The 13,618-nt window shown below is 42.2% G+C and overlaps 1 protein-coding gene across 1 annotated transcript in view; it reads right to left on the bottom strand.

Annotated features, from left to right (window-relative positions):
- The window catches only part of pds5b (PDS5 cohesin associated factor B), a 67,521-nt gene extending 56,313 nt beyond the window's left edge, over positions 1–11,208 (bottom strand). Inside the window, exon 1 of the mRNA XM_080748888.1 lies at positions 11,127–11,208. The gene's annotated coding sequence lies outside the window, so the exon portion shown is untranslated. The remainder of the gene's footprint in view (positions 1–11,126) is intronic.
- Between the last annotated feature and the right edge of the window lie 2,410 nt (positions 11,209–13,618).

Here is a 13,618-nt window from a genome sequence, read left to right as displayed (position 1 = left end):
TCACAACACATCGCATCCGCGACGCGTTCTGAGCTTTTAGTTCGGGTTACCATAGTAACGTAGGCTAGCTACTTGGGCTTTTCAGACACGAACAGCTGTGTGAACAAACCAGAAGAGGAAGGGTAGTCAGATCGTGTACAGTGATTCTGTAAACTCACGTCACGTCTCAACTCTCAAATTGCAGTGATTGAGTGCTGCTATATACAGGTTTTAGTTACAAGACTTGACAGAAAAGGTTATAAAATCGCCGACGCGCCGTACGGGGCACAACGTGCGACGCGGTGGAGAAAGTAAAATAGTTTCATTTTCGGTTTTACTCCACGCGGCCCGCGCTCCGCCAGTAATCCGTATGAATAAAAAAAGATATGCCACAACACAAGGTATGTATTAACATCCTTGTGTCGAGTGGATTACAGAGAAAGTGTATGCTGCTCCGTCATAGAGTTGTGCTCCGTACCCTGCTCTGTGGGGCGTGATTCCTAAACCCACCAGGATTGAGTTAAGACCCGCCTCACTCCTGGAAGTCCTCACGTTTCCACGAGGCGGGTCTTAACTCAAGCCTGGTGGGTTTAGGAATAGGCTTGTCACCAGAACCGATACTTCGGTACCAACTCGATGCCAAATGTGACGGTACGGTACGGTACTGACTTTTCTACAAGTACGGTAGTACCGAAGTACCGTTGGTACCGAGATGCCAGATCTGGCCGCTTCTTTTGTGTTGTTTTTGGGCTGTAAATGAGCGGTTATCTGGCAAGCCTCACAGCAGGCAGTCGGAAGACACACGCACAACCCTCAGGTCTGATGCTGTGATAACGTTACGTGGACTACCACGCTTTAAGGAGAAAAACAACAACATGCAACATGGCGGCGGCACACGCATCTGCATCGCGTCGTCTCCAACCAGCAGCGACAGCTGCCCCTTGAGAAGAAAAACTAAACAAAAGTCGCGTATAGTAGGCCTACTTTGCATTCGAGGATGAGCAGGGATTAATAGTTGATCGTCAAAAACCTGTATGCCGGCCCGTAACCGTTTCCAGACGAAAGGGGGGGAACACATCCAACTAGCGAAACATCTAAAAGACCGACATCCAGACTTGTACAAAGAATTCAAGGTGAGTGCATTTGAATTCACGTGTTATCATTGTTGTCCATATCTAATAACGTTACTATGGTGAGCCCACACAGTAAAAGAGCTGCCTGGCAAAGTAACGTTAACGTTGTGTCCAGCCTCGTCACGGAGAGCAGCCCCCTTCTGTCCCGCATAAAGTTACATAAAGTTGCAAGGCAGCTCATTTACTGTATCGCCTAACGTAACTCGCCTAACGTAACGTTAAAAAACGCTGGAATAATACATACACGTTATTCTTTGTTTGAGAAGGCTGGCATTGATGTTTGGCCAATGTTCTTCTAGACTTTTTTTTACGCTAGGATTATGTGTGTGTGTGTGTGTGTGTGTGTGTGTGCGTGCGTGCGTGCGTGCGGTTGTAATAATAGGGTGTGTGTGTGTGTGTGTGTGTGTGTGTGTGTGTGTGTGTGTGTGTGTGTGTGTGTGTGTGGTTGTAATGGGCTATGATTTGTAATAAATATCACTAAAAATGGTTTCACCACGTCATTAAATGACTGCTTGCACTGAGTGTGTGTGTGTGTGTGTGTGTGTGTGTGTTTTTGTGTGTTTTTGTGTTTGTGTGTTATTACAGCCTATGCTGTTTTCTTATTGTTGCTGTAGTCAGTCACTTAGCTACACCTACTAACTGAAATCTCAATGTTCTTTTCACAGTATCAGCCAGAGGAGGACTTTGACAGGGAGGACAGGCCAGAGCAAAGCCAGCAGCAACACACACACAGCCAACACTTTGATTTTATTAATGATACATTTTTTTAAGGCTACATGCACATTATTTTATTTTAATCATTTAAAGCTACGTGCAACTTCTGTTTAAGCATACAGTATTGTTGTTTGTTGTTCACTTCTAATAAAGGAGTGTATGTTGAACTACATGGGGTTTATTTTTTATTTTTATCGTGGTATCGAAATGGTATCGAGAATCGTGGAATTTCAATGGTATTGGTACCGACTACTAGATTTCTGGTATCGTGACATCCCTATTTAGGAATCACGCGTGTGCTGGTCTGTGTCTGAGTGACGTATGTGGCTTCCAACGTGTGGTACACGGCCCAGAGCAGAGCGGCATGGAGCGCATGCGGTCCTCGCTTCTCCCCCGTTTTAAAACTCGCTTGTTTTCCAATAAAAAATAGACCTTTTTTTTTTGTCTTTTTACCGCGGTAAGCACAATGACACCGCGGTAGACCTCGGTATACCGCGGTACGGCGGTTACCGCCTCCAACCCTACACCCCAGGTTCGCATCCCGTTTATGCTACTTTTTTCCCGCCACCGCGGAAAACCTTTTTTTTGTGGCGATTAAGTATAATTATTATCCATGACGGCAGTGCGCCGTCTCAGGCGACCTTGAGCCCCGTGAGGCCCCGCCGAGCGTGTGACTCGCCGGGCCGAGCGGTGCGAAGGTCGCATGAGCAGACCAATTGCTTACTATAAGCAGACATGGATTAGCAACACAGGTTTCACCCAGAGCCCAACATCATTGAGTTTCCTGTTTACCACTTTCCCGGGTGTTTCGCCCTAATTCCTTGGAGTGGCCAGGAATAAGGTGAATACACTAACGGTATGTCTCATTTAGGGTTTGCCCCCACTGGTTGTTAAACCACCCAGTGCATCGACCACAAAACCTCTGATGGTCGATTAATTGTACCTCATCAGGACTGTTTCAAGTCATTTCTCCTCTCTGCTCGCACGGTCCTGACTTTCTTTAAGAAGTGTTGAAATTTAAAAAATATATATATGGGTTTTTTTACGAGGTACAGTCAGACATTTAGGGTAAAAGGATAACACAAAGGGACTTGTTTCCATTGTGGTCCCAATCGTCCCATGTAATCAATTCATCAACATAGCATAATAATAATAAATATCAAGTGCAAATAAGTGTTTGAGTGCAAAATACATTTTACGCCAAATATTCACCACAGCTACTACAACTTCAGCCAAGGGGAAACAAACTTTTTCTGAAGGACAAGTGCTTCAAAACGTTATTGCAGTTAAAACACAACAACATACCAATGGAAACAAGACAATATATCGCTAATGTCTTTATTTCTCATATTTCTGTTAGAGATACGCAAAACACTAGGATGCTAAGATGCTTGGTTCCGAATCCAAAATAATTATTAACATCGTTTACACAACGTACCTGCCAGCCTTATTGCAATCTATTGCATTAACAAATTCCTAAACATTGTTTCTCGATTGCATTTTCTGCCTACGCTTTAACAGTCTGCATCTTTCCTCGTGCTCCTTCCTAAATCCCCTTGGGACAGTGTTCTGTGCATTAAACAAATGATCTGTTTTATTATTATCCTCATTACCATTCACTCCTATATCACCATAACCAGAACTGCGTGGCACACACTGTAAGCAACAAAAATAAAAAACATTAATGAATGACATGGGTGACTAATGCCCCGTTTGATTTGACTCCAGAGCGAAGGTCTAAGCAGCAGCAGCGCTGGAGGAGAATTGATTGTTAGCAGCATCCAGTCTGGGTCACTGGGTCTGCACTCTGCCAGGAGCTGCCTGCCTGCCTGCTTGTTTGCAGGGGCTTTCTTTGGTTTAACAGCCAGACCGCAATATGTTTAATCACTAACGAAACGGCTTTCCACCAGCGCACAGAGGTTTCTCATCACGATGGACACTGATAGACATTCAGGCACGCACGCACACACACACACACACACACACACACACACACACACACACACACACACACACACACACACACACACACACACACACACACACACACACACACACACACACACACACACACACACACACACACACACACACACACACACACACACACACACAAAATGGTCACAGTGGACTATGGCAGGCTGCCAAATGTGTCTGTTCTGACCTTTCTTTCCACCCTGCAGCTGGTGCCAAAGACAAGTCTCATCAGGTCACACGCACAGATTAACTCCCATCGACAAAACCAGAATAATTGGAGGTGGAATCTGTCTGCGTGGCTTCCACTATGTTAGGGAACGTTTTACTTCCAATAGAGAGATGGTGGGGAAATAAATGGCACCAATTCGAGCATTAGCCAGCAATGATAATCGAGTTGTGTGCGTGTGGAGTCGTCTTGAGTTGATTGTGTCCTCATCATGCCTCTGGACTCAGGGGGCAAGAAACAGAGGGTAAATTGTACTACTCTGTCCAAATATCGAGAGTATTGGGCTGTATTTTGATTGTCTTAAGTACCAGCTCCTATGCCTTAACTTAAAGGCCTGTCCGTACTGTCTCTGACCACCAAACTTCTCGCCGAAGAGTTCTGACTTTCCGGCATGTAACTTTCCGAACTCTAATTCAGGGGTAATGCTTTTCAGAAGATGTGAGTGACGCCACTTTGTAGTTGAACCAGACATTTCCAACGAAAGGTTCGGTGGTCGGAGACAGTATGGACAGGCCTTTAAGTTAAGGCATAAGTGAAGCATAATGAGCTGGTACTTTATCAAAATAGAGCCCACTGAATCAAATTTGGTGAGCAATTATCAGAATTAAGTGTTATGACTTCACATTCACTCAAATTAAATTATAAAATGTAATTATCATTGTTTTCCCCCAGGAGCTGCCCTTGAAGTGTACTTTTAATGACAAGATATTAACCTGAAATAGTCAATTATACTTATTTTTTTCCCCCTGGCTGGTAATATTGGATATATTTTCCCCCCCTTCCAACAAATTTCAAGGTCATTAAGACGTTGCCCTTCAGCTGGCACTAGCAGTACTTGGTGAGACATGAGCAGTGTTGCCAGATTTTGAGAGAAATAAGAAACCAGGTCTATGAAAACAAGGTCACATGACCACTTAAAATAGCCGATCTACAAGCCCATAAATTGCCACAATGTGCGTTGTGAGCTCAAAGATCTGCTATGTTCAAACAAATCTTGAGGAAAAAAAAAGTGGAATATTTTCGAAAAACACACATCTTATACTGTATGGGGGTCCCTGGCGGAAAATATGCTGTTTTTTTTTTTTTTTTTTCGACAAATATCTCTAGAGTGATCGATGAGATGAGAGCCACTGATTCAAACAACATTTGGAAACAAGCTCAAATATAAAGCAACTACATTTTAAAAACAAGACCTAAAAAATAAGCAAAAAATAAAACACCAATATTTACAAGCGGCTTCACAGAAAGACAAGCCCAAAGTCACTTATAGTAAGCAGACATGGCAACACTGATGAGCAGAGCTCGTCCCATGGCCTAATCTAACCTTTGACCAGCGTATCCAACTATCCATGGTTACCACCACCACAACAGTGTGTGTGTGTGTGTGGGGGGGGGGGGGGCCTGACCGTCAAACACAGAAGACTGGGTACCAGCTGGATGTCAGGATGAAATGGCACGTGCTTACCAGACACACACACACACACACACACACACACACACACACACACACACACACACACACACACACACACACACACACACACACACACACACACACACACACACACACAAAGACAAATACATAAGTGTGTGACACTTATGTAAACAGCCAGAAAGGTCAAGCCATGTAGGCTGGGTGCTGGACTAACAGTAGTATACAGTAAATAAGAAGAGTCCGCAGACCAAATTTGCTGCTCCCAGTTTAGAGTTGACTTAGGTAACGTTTCGAACCTGACAGCTCCTCCTCAGACCAGGGGACTAATCGTTATTATTTGAAATAATCACAGTTATTATATATTTTCAATTTCTTTTTCAAACAGTGGAAATAGCAGCTCTACAAGCTCACACGCAATGATTCATTGTGAGCTTGTAGATCGGCTATTTGGGGGGAAAATATAACGTTTTTAAATCGTCATTAATTTCTTTGTATATATATATATATATATATATATATATATATATATATATATATATATATATATATATATATATATATATATTTATTTATTTTTTGTTCATCTGCCCTGTGCAACTTCAACGCCTAAAGTTCCAGTGGTCAAGGACAAAAACATGATTACTTTTTTTTATCCCAATTAGTTCTGTGAATTAATTGTCACGTAAACAAAATGTCATAATCATGACAGCCCTACCCACTAGGGGACACATTTGAAAACACACACGGCACAGAATGAAAACACTCTCTCACACACAACAAAGCCAGACCAGGAAATTGCTGTTAAAACACATTGCTGTACAAAAACATGTACACAAAAAGTAAGATAATTAAGCAAGCTCACGCACATGTGCGCTTACTTAACACACACACACACACACACAGAATTAATACATTATTCAAAACACACACCCCCACAACAAAAACAGACCAGGGCAGGCAATATCCTCATAACATCCAAACCTCTGACTGACACACACACACACACACACACACACACACACACGTGATCCAGCGGACACTGGCCAGGAACAATGAGGAAGTGTGGGGACGCGAGGATTAAATTCAAACCGGCAGGAAAGGAGTGAAAGTGAGAGAGGGAGAGGCAGAGCCCTGTCTGCCAGCCAGGGGAAGCCATATGGAATTCAAGCCACAGATGAGACCAACAGCCTGATTTAGGTCATTCACCATTCATTTTCGTAAACACGAGAGAGGGAAAGCACACACACACACGCACGCACGCCTGCACGCACGCACGCACACGCACACACACACACACACACACACACACACACACACACACACGCGAGAATGTGAAATTGACCCAATTATGTTCCAATTACTCTCAAAACAGATAAATTGCACCAGGAGCCCAAGGTTTACCTAGGGCCATACCAGGTTGAAAATGTCATAACAATGTTTATCAAATTAGCTCATCTACTGCAGGGTTTCCCGCTCCACATTAAAACTAACTGTGTCAGGGTTGATGAATTTCGACCTGGCTTCCTTACTTTGGCCATTATACTGTAGGTGAATGAATGTTTTCCACAATAAGTATTGTGTGCCTTTATACATCATGATTATTTGAATACACAAGACCACAATGGAAACAACAAGCCCTCTGAGCTTTTAGTGTTAAGGGGGTTCCAGACGGTACGCGGCCACCACCTCCTAGTAATTCATTTTCAATGTGAGGCGGATGGCTATTTCGGCCACGCAGAGAATTTTAGAGGCGGCGAGGCGAAGTCCCGTGAAATCCCTGTGAGTGTGCTCGTTCGTGCAGAGACAGAGACATTTACGTTTAGTTTTACACATTTACATTTTGCACCCAGAATTACTGTCATAACAAGCAAAATGTATGTGTCAATTAGCACTGTAAATACAGTATGTTCCAAATTATCTTGATATCGAATATGTCATATTCCTTAATGTATTAATCTCATACAGAACTCCCTGTATCTGTCTGAGGCAAGCACTAGCAGCCGCCATCACTCGAAAACATTGATCCGTAACACTTGATGCATGGCCCCTAACCTTAAGTTTTCCCAAAAGGAAACAAGTGTGTGTTTGCTTAAACCCATAACAAGCGGAAAGCAATGTTTCGCAGTGGTAGGATGTCAATAGGGCTAAAGGTTTGGTTGATAAACTACAGCGAGCAGCAGCTTTGCTTGTAAACATTAAGTTCATCTAACTGTAAGTCCCATTATTCGAAGTTTCTTGCCACCCTCAACAGAAAGGGTTTTCAGCCCTTATGGATTTGAATAGCCTAACCGATCGATGCGTGATACCGTCTGAAAGTGTTATTAGAAGGACTTGCTTCAGCATAAACAAGAGCTTTTTAACCCCCCTCCGAACAAGGAGGACAATCTGCCTCTTTCAATTCCATTAACTACAGTGGTGCTGCTGTAAGCTGTCAAATGTCTGAACATCGATGGAGAACGCACTGTGATGATAACAATGTGCTTTCACTAGGGGAATTTCTACAGAGTCCTTTTCCACTTAATCCAAGTTCATTCACGGGGCAATGCAGCAGTCACAATTAGCCAACATAAGTGGGTGGATCTGAACAGGGCGAGTCATTTCTAATTGAAACACATTAACCACTTAGACGCTCTGGTCTCAGTGAAACAACACACTTGAGTTATAACTGGACTTGGACTGATTTTTTCCGTCTACTCAATTCAATTCAAAGTAGCTTAATTGGCGTGGGAAAACATACGTTTACATTGCCAGAGCAAGTGCCAAAATATGATAAAAAGTTGAAAATGGGGAAATATACAGTTGGAGGGGTACAGCGTTGTGTAAACAGTGCCACATTGCAATGTCACATTGCGGTGTTATATACATGTTATAAAGACAGGGTATAAAGCTTTTTGAAACAAATATTTTGCTGTCACACAAATACCATAGACGCATTTTTTCCTCTTGGTAAACTAAATTGGCATTCCAAAAAAGCCCCCAACTTAAAGCTATACTGTGTAAGATGCCCAACTAGTGGTCATTAGCCCTATAGCAAACCGCGGTCGCGTCCGCGTCTTTCGGCCGTTTTTCGTACCTTCAGACCCCCGCGTCTGCCTCCACCTCGCTGAGATCTATCTTTTGAGGGGTCCCTTGTTCCTGTGCGTTCAGTAATTCCAGAGATACGGACTCCTTCACCCTGCCTGGTAGGCGAAATTACCTAGAGAAGGGATGGTACAAACGGGCGACAACAAATATGGCTGCCATAGCGACCCCACTTCAAGATGCGCTGTGATTGGCCGGCAGTTGTATAACCCTCGCTGTGATTGGCCGGTAGTGTGATGACGCAATTTTGGCGCGAAATCCGGTCCCCGGCAAGGATCGCAGTTTACATATATAGAGAAGGCTTTACAGGCTGAAATTCACGGAGTGGGTGTTCTAAAACTTTAGCGATTTAACAGTTAGGACAATTTTAAGATTTGTTTTATAAAAAAAGTTACATGGTACAACTTTAACGTACGTGTTTAAAGGTAGCAGCCCTGTTTAACTCTAGTCTACTCTCTACACACCAAATATCTTCCCCAAAATAACCTTTTTGGGGTGGCAAATGTTCTGTCCAGAACAGGAATATTGGGGTTCAAGTGGTTAATCAAACTCATCATTTAATACCAATTACCAACCAATGAGACAGCCAGTACATATAGATCCAACAAGAACAAACCATCTAACAGCTAAACAATGGCTCCCAAATAAAGGGTGATTCAAAAACATGAATCACCATCACCTTATTTATTCAAAGTCAAGATATCCATAAAATCTAACTCTGTTGTATAATCAAAATACCGTATAACATAACCCTGTAGAGGTTTGTGCATAATGGAAGTCAGTAAACACATAAATCAGCAATTCCAGCAAAATGCAAAACACAGGCCAAGAGGGTGATGGTCACAAATATGCATTATGCTAACGTACTATAATAAACACTATCAGATGGTTAAAAACAAACAACAAATAAATAATCAATGTTGACCTCCTGCAATCCACAAAGGAAAAAAAGGGGGCGGTTGTCCCTAAAATATACATTATGGTGGTGTAACATTGGATCAGAACAATGTTACACTGCACACAGGTTCATGATATTCATGAATGGATTCACACATTGTTATTATTATTATTATTACCACAGGAAAGCATGTCAAGTCAAGGCCACAGACACTGACTGGGGGGTGGGGGGGGTGGGGGGGGGGGGGTGTTGCTTGTTTGCAAAAAAAGAAAAAGATCATTAAAAAAATCATAATAAAAACACAGATCTACAAGCAATCATTGCTTGTAGATCTGCGTTTCTTTATTTTTTTTTCACCTTTTTTGGGGGGGAGGGAGGGGGGGCAGCTACTACTACGGACAGTACGGAGAATAAATGAGGCTTTTTAGCTACAGTATTTAGCATGCCCCGCTAGTCAGTTATAGTTTCATTGAACCAGGCCAGCCAGCTTCAAAATACAACACACAGCAGCCATAACAACAAGGACAAAACACACAAGTACAAATCTATAAGCAACGCAACAGCAACAACCAGTGCATGCAGGGGGAGGGATAGGCGCATTGTGCTTCTATACAGGAGAGGGTGGGCTACGGCTAGCTTACAGAGCAAGAACACAGGCTAATGTATGTTAGCTTCAGTGGTGTAAAGTAACTGCAGTTCATTTACTCAAGTACTGAACTTGAGTACAATTTTGAGGTAATCGCACTTTACTGGTGTGTTTCCGATTTCCAATACTTTTACTTCTACTCCGTCTCGACTACATCTCAGATCCAAATAGTGTACTTCCACTGTTATGTCCCCTACAATTATTTGAACACTTCAGTAAATACATTTTGATTGTTATTACAAAACATACATTAGCCACTTTTCTTCAGCCATATAATACATTCTGTCTAAAAATTGAAAATAGCCGATCTCTATTTTCACAAGATTTTAATACATTTGAAAACTTGAAATTGAAAATTCTGCATAATGAGTACTTTGGCACATTAAGTACATTGTCGTGCCAATACTTCAGTACTTTTACTCAAGTACATTTTGAATCCCAGACTTCTACTTGTTACAATAGAGTATTATTCCCACATTGCGATATTGATATTTTCACTAAATAAAAACTGAGTAGGCTACTTTTCCCACCACAGAACACGGGTTATGGATTAATTCGCGTGGTGGCTTTTTTTTGCCTAATAAATACACAGTTTTTGCGCCCGTTATGTCGCTAGCTATGTGTGTTAGCAAGCTAGCCTGTGTGCAGTGAGAATGTGACAAGCGGCAGCAGGCTAACGAGCCACAACACAGAGCAGAGGAGGGACGGTGCTCAGCGGCGTCAGTTCAGAAAAGGCTAAGGTATGGCAACATCGTCATGTTGCCATACCTTAGCAACAAGCACGATAACAGTACATTTTATTATTTCCCCCCCTTTAGCCAAGTTATGGCAGCTGCCATAGCTTGCCATACCCAATTGACGCCTCTGCTGCTCTCTCCCCTCCTCTGGTGGAAAGAAACTCACAACAACCCGCTCGTCTCTTTGTGGGGGGAGGAAACGAGACCCCCACATCATCGCAACAAAACAAAAGCATCCGTTTTTTAGCGTTAAGGTTAAAAAACGCACGGAAATGTGTTGAAATGTTGCCGTTATCGTACCTGTAAGGGAATGAATTGTGTTGTGTTGTGTTCAGTCGCAGTCCTCCTCTTTCTCGTGTGTGTGTGTGTGTGTGTGTGTGTGCGGCTCTCGTCCCCCTCCTAGCTCCAAAATGGCGCCAACATGCACAGATTGAAGCAAATTCGGCTGCCGGAGCGTTGTGTGTGGGCGCAGCGCCACCTACCGGTGTCGTATGGCGCCGCTGCCCCGCTCTCGGACTCTGCTCCCTCAATGCATTGCAGTGACAGTTAGATAGTTCGCTCCCAGGGAAAGACAGACTAGCACTGCGCACAACATGTCATGGTGAAAGACCAAATGGTCAGACTCAGGCAGTCTTAAATTATTTGATTGAAATTTTAGGATATAATAACGACTCTATTATTCCACGTTATTTGTGTGTTACTACTAGGCTTATTATGTTGGCTTGGCTAGCCAGGGCTACTAGTACTAGCCATACAATAAGTCGTTAAAATGTGTCATTGTTATTGGCTAGACTACAATAAAGTATAAACAGCAGTTGTTGTTGTTGTTGTTTTTTGTCTATTTTCTTAGTATTATTGATGTATTTAATACTTTTAAAAAATACAGGCACAACAAAGAAGCCAAATTAAAGCTCGTTTCTATTGTGGTCCGTCCGTTAAACATTCGACAGTCACACATTCAACGTCTGGACCCTGGACATAACAACAGCTACTAATAATAACACTACACTACTACTACTACTACTACTAAGGCATTATATTCATGACAAAAGTAGTGTCAGAAGTGGGATTCGAACCCACGCCTCCATTCGGAGACCAGAAGTCCCTTAACCAGGAAGGTTTGTCACCTTGAGTCTGGCGCCTTAGACCGCTCGGCCATCCTGACAGCTGAGAATTTATATAGTTGTTTTCTACCTTATACCTTAGAAAAGAATATTGTAGCATTCGGAAACAGAAACGAAGCAGAGACAGAGACCGTTAATGGCCATGGAGCTTTAACTCCACTGCAGTTCACAGACAAGAGAGAAACAGACAAACACAATATCGTCTCTATGAGAGGAATGTAGAACGCTAAATTCGGGGGAAACTTGAGACTAGCCTAAATAGAAAACTAGAAAGAAGCAATTCTGGGAAATTGCAAGTGTGGTTGCCGTGACTGACGCGACTCACTGTCACTCACAGTTTCTCCATTCAAGTCAATGGGGGAAATTAATTCACTAATAAATGAATGGCCATAATGGAGATCTCTGTGTCTAGTCCTTGTACCCATATGTGGAGAATCCCTGGCCTGATGTCATCAATTTTAAGCCCATATCTTGGAATGCCCATATATGGACATACTGGTCAGTCACATGTGATCAGTGGTCTCTATCATAGGTAGACCTATATCTATGGTCTCTATGAGCTATGACGTCAGACATCTATGATGTCAATCATCTCCATATTTGGGAATTATTATTATTTACTATTTACTATTTACTATTATTTACTAAATTAATATAAAATTAAAAGCATGTGCGATGTGCCCTGTGCTTGCCCTGGGGGAGGAGGTGGGTAGTGCAGAGAGATAGTTAGATTAATTCCCCATGGAAGTCACATAGTTTTGAAGAAGCAACTTGCCTTACAGCTGCTCCTTGCCTTAATTGATTGATTGAAGACTTTATTAGAAGTTTGCATAGGAAAAGGTACAGTTTCATGACGGTACAGTTCACTGGTACAAGGTCTTCTAAAAGGAGATCCATGAAAAGACTAAGCTTATTTCCACAGGAAACCATTTAAGTATCTCATATAACATTGAATGACAAGACGAATAGAACACAGTACTATGCAGTAGATATGTAAATAAAATAAAATGAAAGAACAAAAAAAGAAAACAGTAAGTCTAAACAAACAGTAAGTATATACAAAGAAGGGGCAGGGGGGGGGGGGCATGCAGCCTTAAAGGAGTAGTTCACCCCCAAAATGACTTTTTTTTCCTATCGATTACTCGTCATGGAGACTTGAGTTCAATAATATATTTTTGTATTTGTTGCATTCCTGAGACAAAAATGTGATTAGCCTATAGTAAATTTACCCCCATTAATTCCAGATGGGGACCCGAATCCATTTGGGTCCCATCCGGAACGAATGGGGGTACATTTATTGTAATGTCTTAGGAATGCGACAAAAAACTAAAAATATTATTGAACTCAAGTCTCCATGACATGAGCAATCAATAGAAAAAAAGTCATTTTGGGGGTGAACTACTCCTTTAAGGCCATGCAAGTGGCTAAGTATGTCTTTTTAGAAGCCCATTCCCAAGATGCACTGCCATCTTTCATGGGCAGATGTGACTTATGGGGGCTGGTGTAAATAATATAGTAACAAAGCAATTGCCCGCTTATCGTGTCTAAAAAGACATATTTAGCCACTTGTACGCATGCCCCCACCCACTGAAATCAAAATACTAAAATCGCTAAAACAATAGAAAGCAGTAAATGAAAACATTTTAACACTCATCTTTTCTTTTCTCT

The sequence above is a fragment of the Nannobrachium achirus genome (assembly GCF_963921795.1).
Source record: "Nannobrachium achirus genome assembly, chromosome: 19".
Taxonomy (NCBI): domain Eukaryota; kingdom Metazoa; phylum Chordata; class Actinopteri; order Myctophiformes; family Myctophidae; genus Nannobrachium; species Nannobrachium achirus.
The sequence above is the reverse complement of the archived record's forward strand: the minus strand, read 5'-3'. Positions and strand labels throughout refer to the sequence as shown.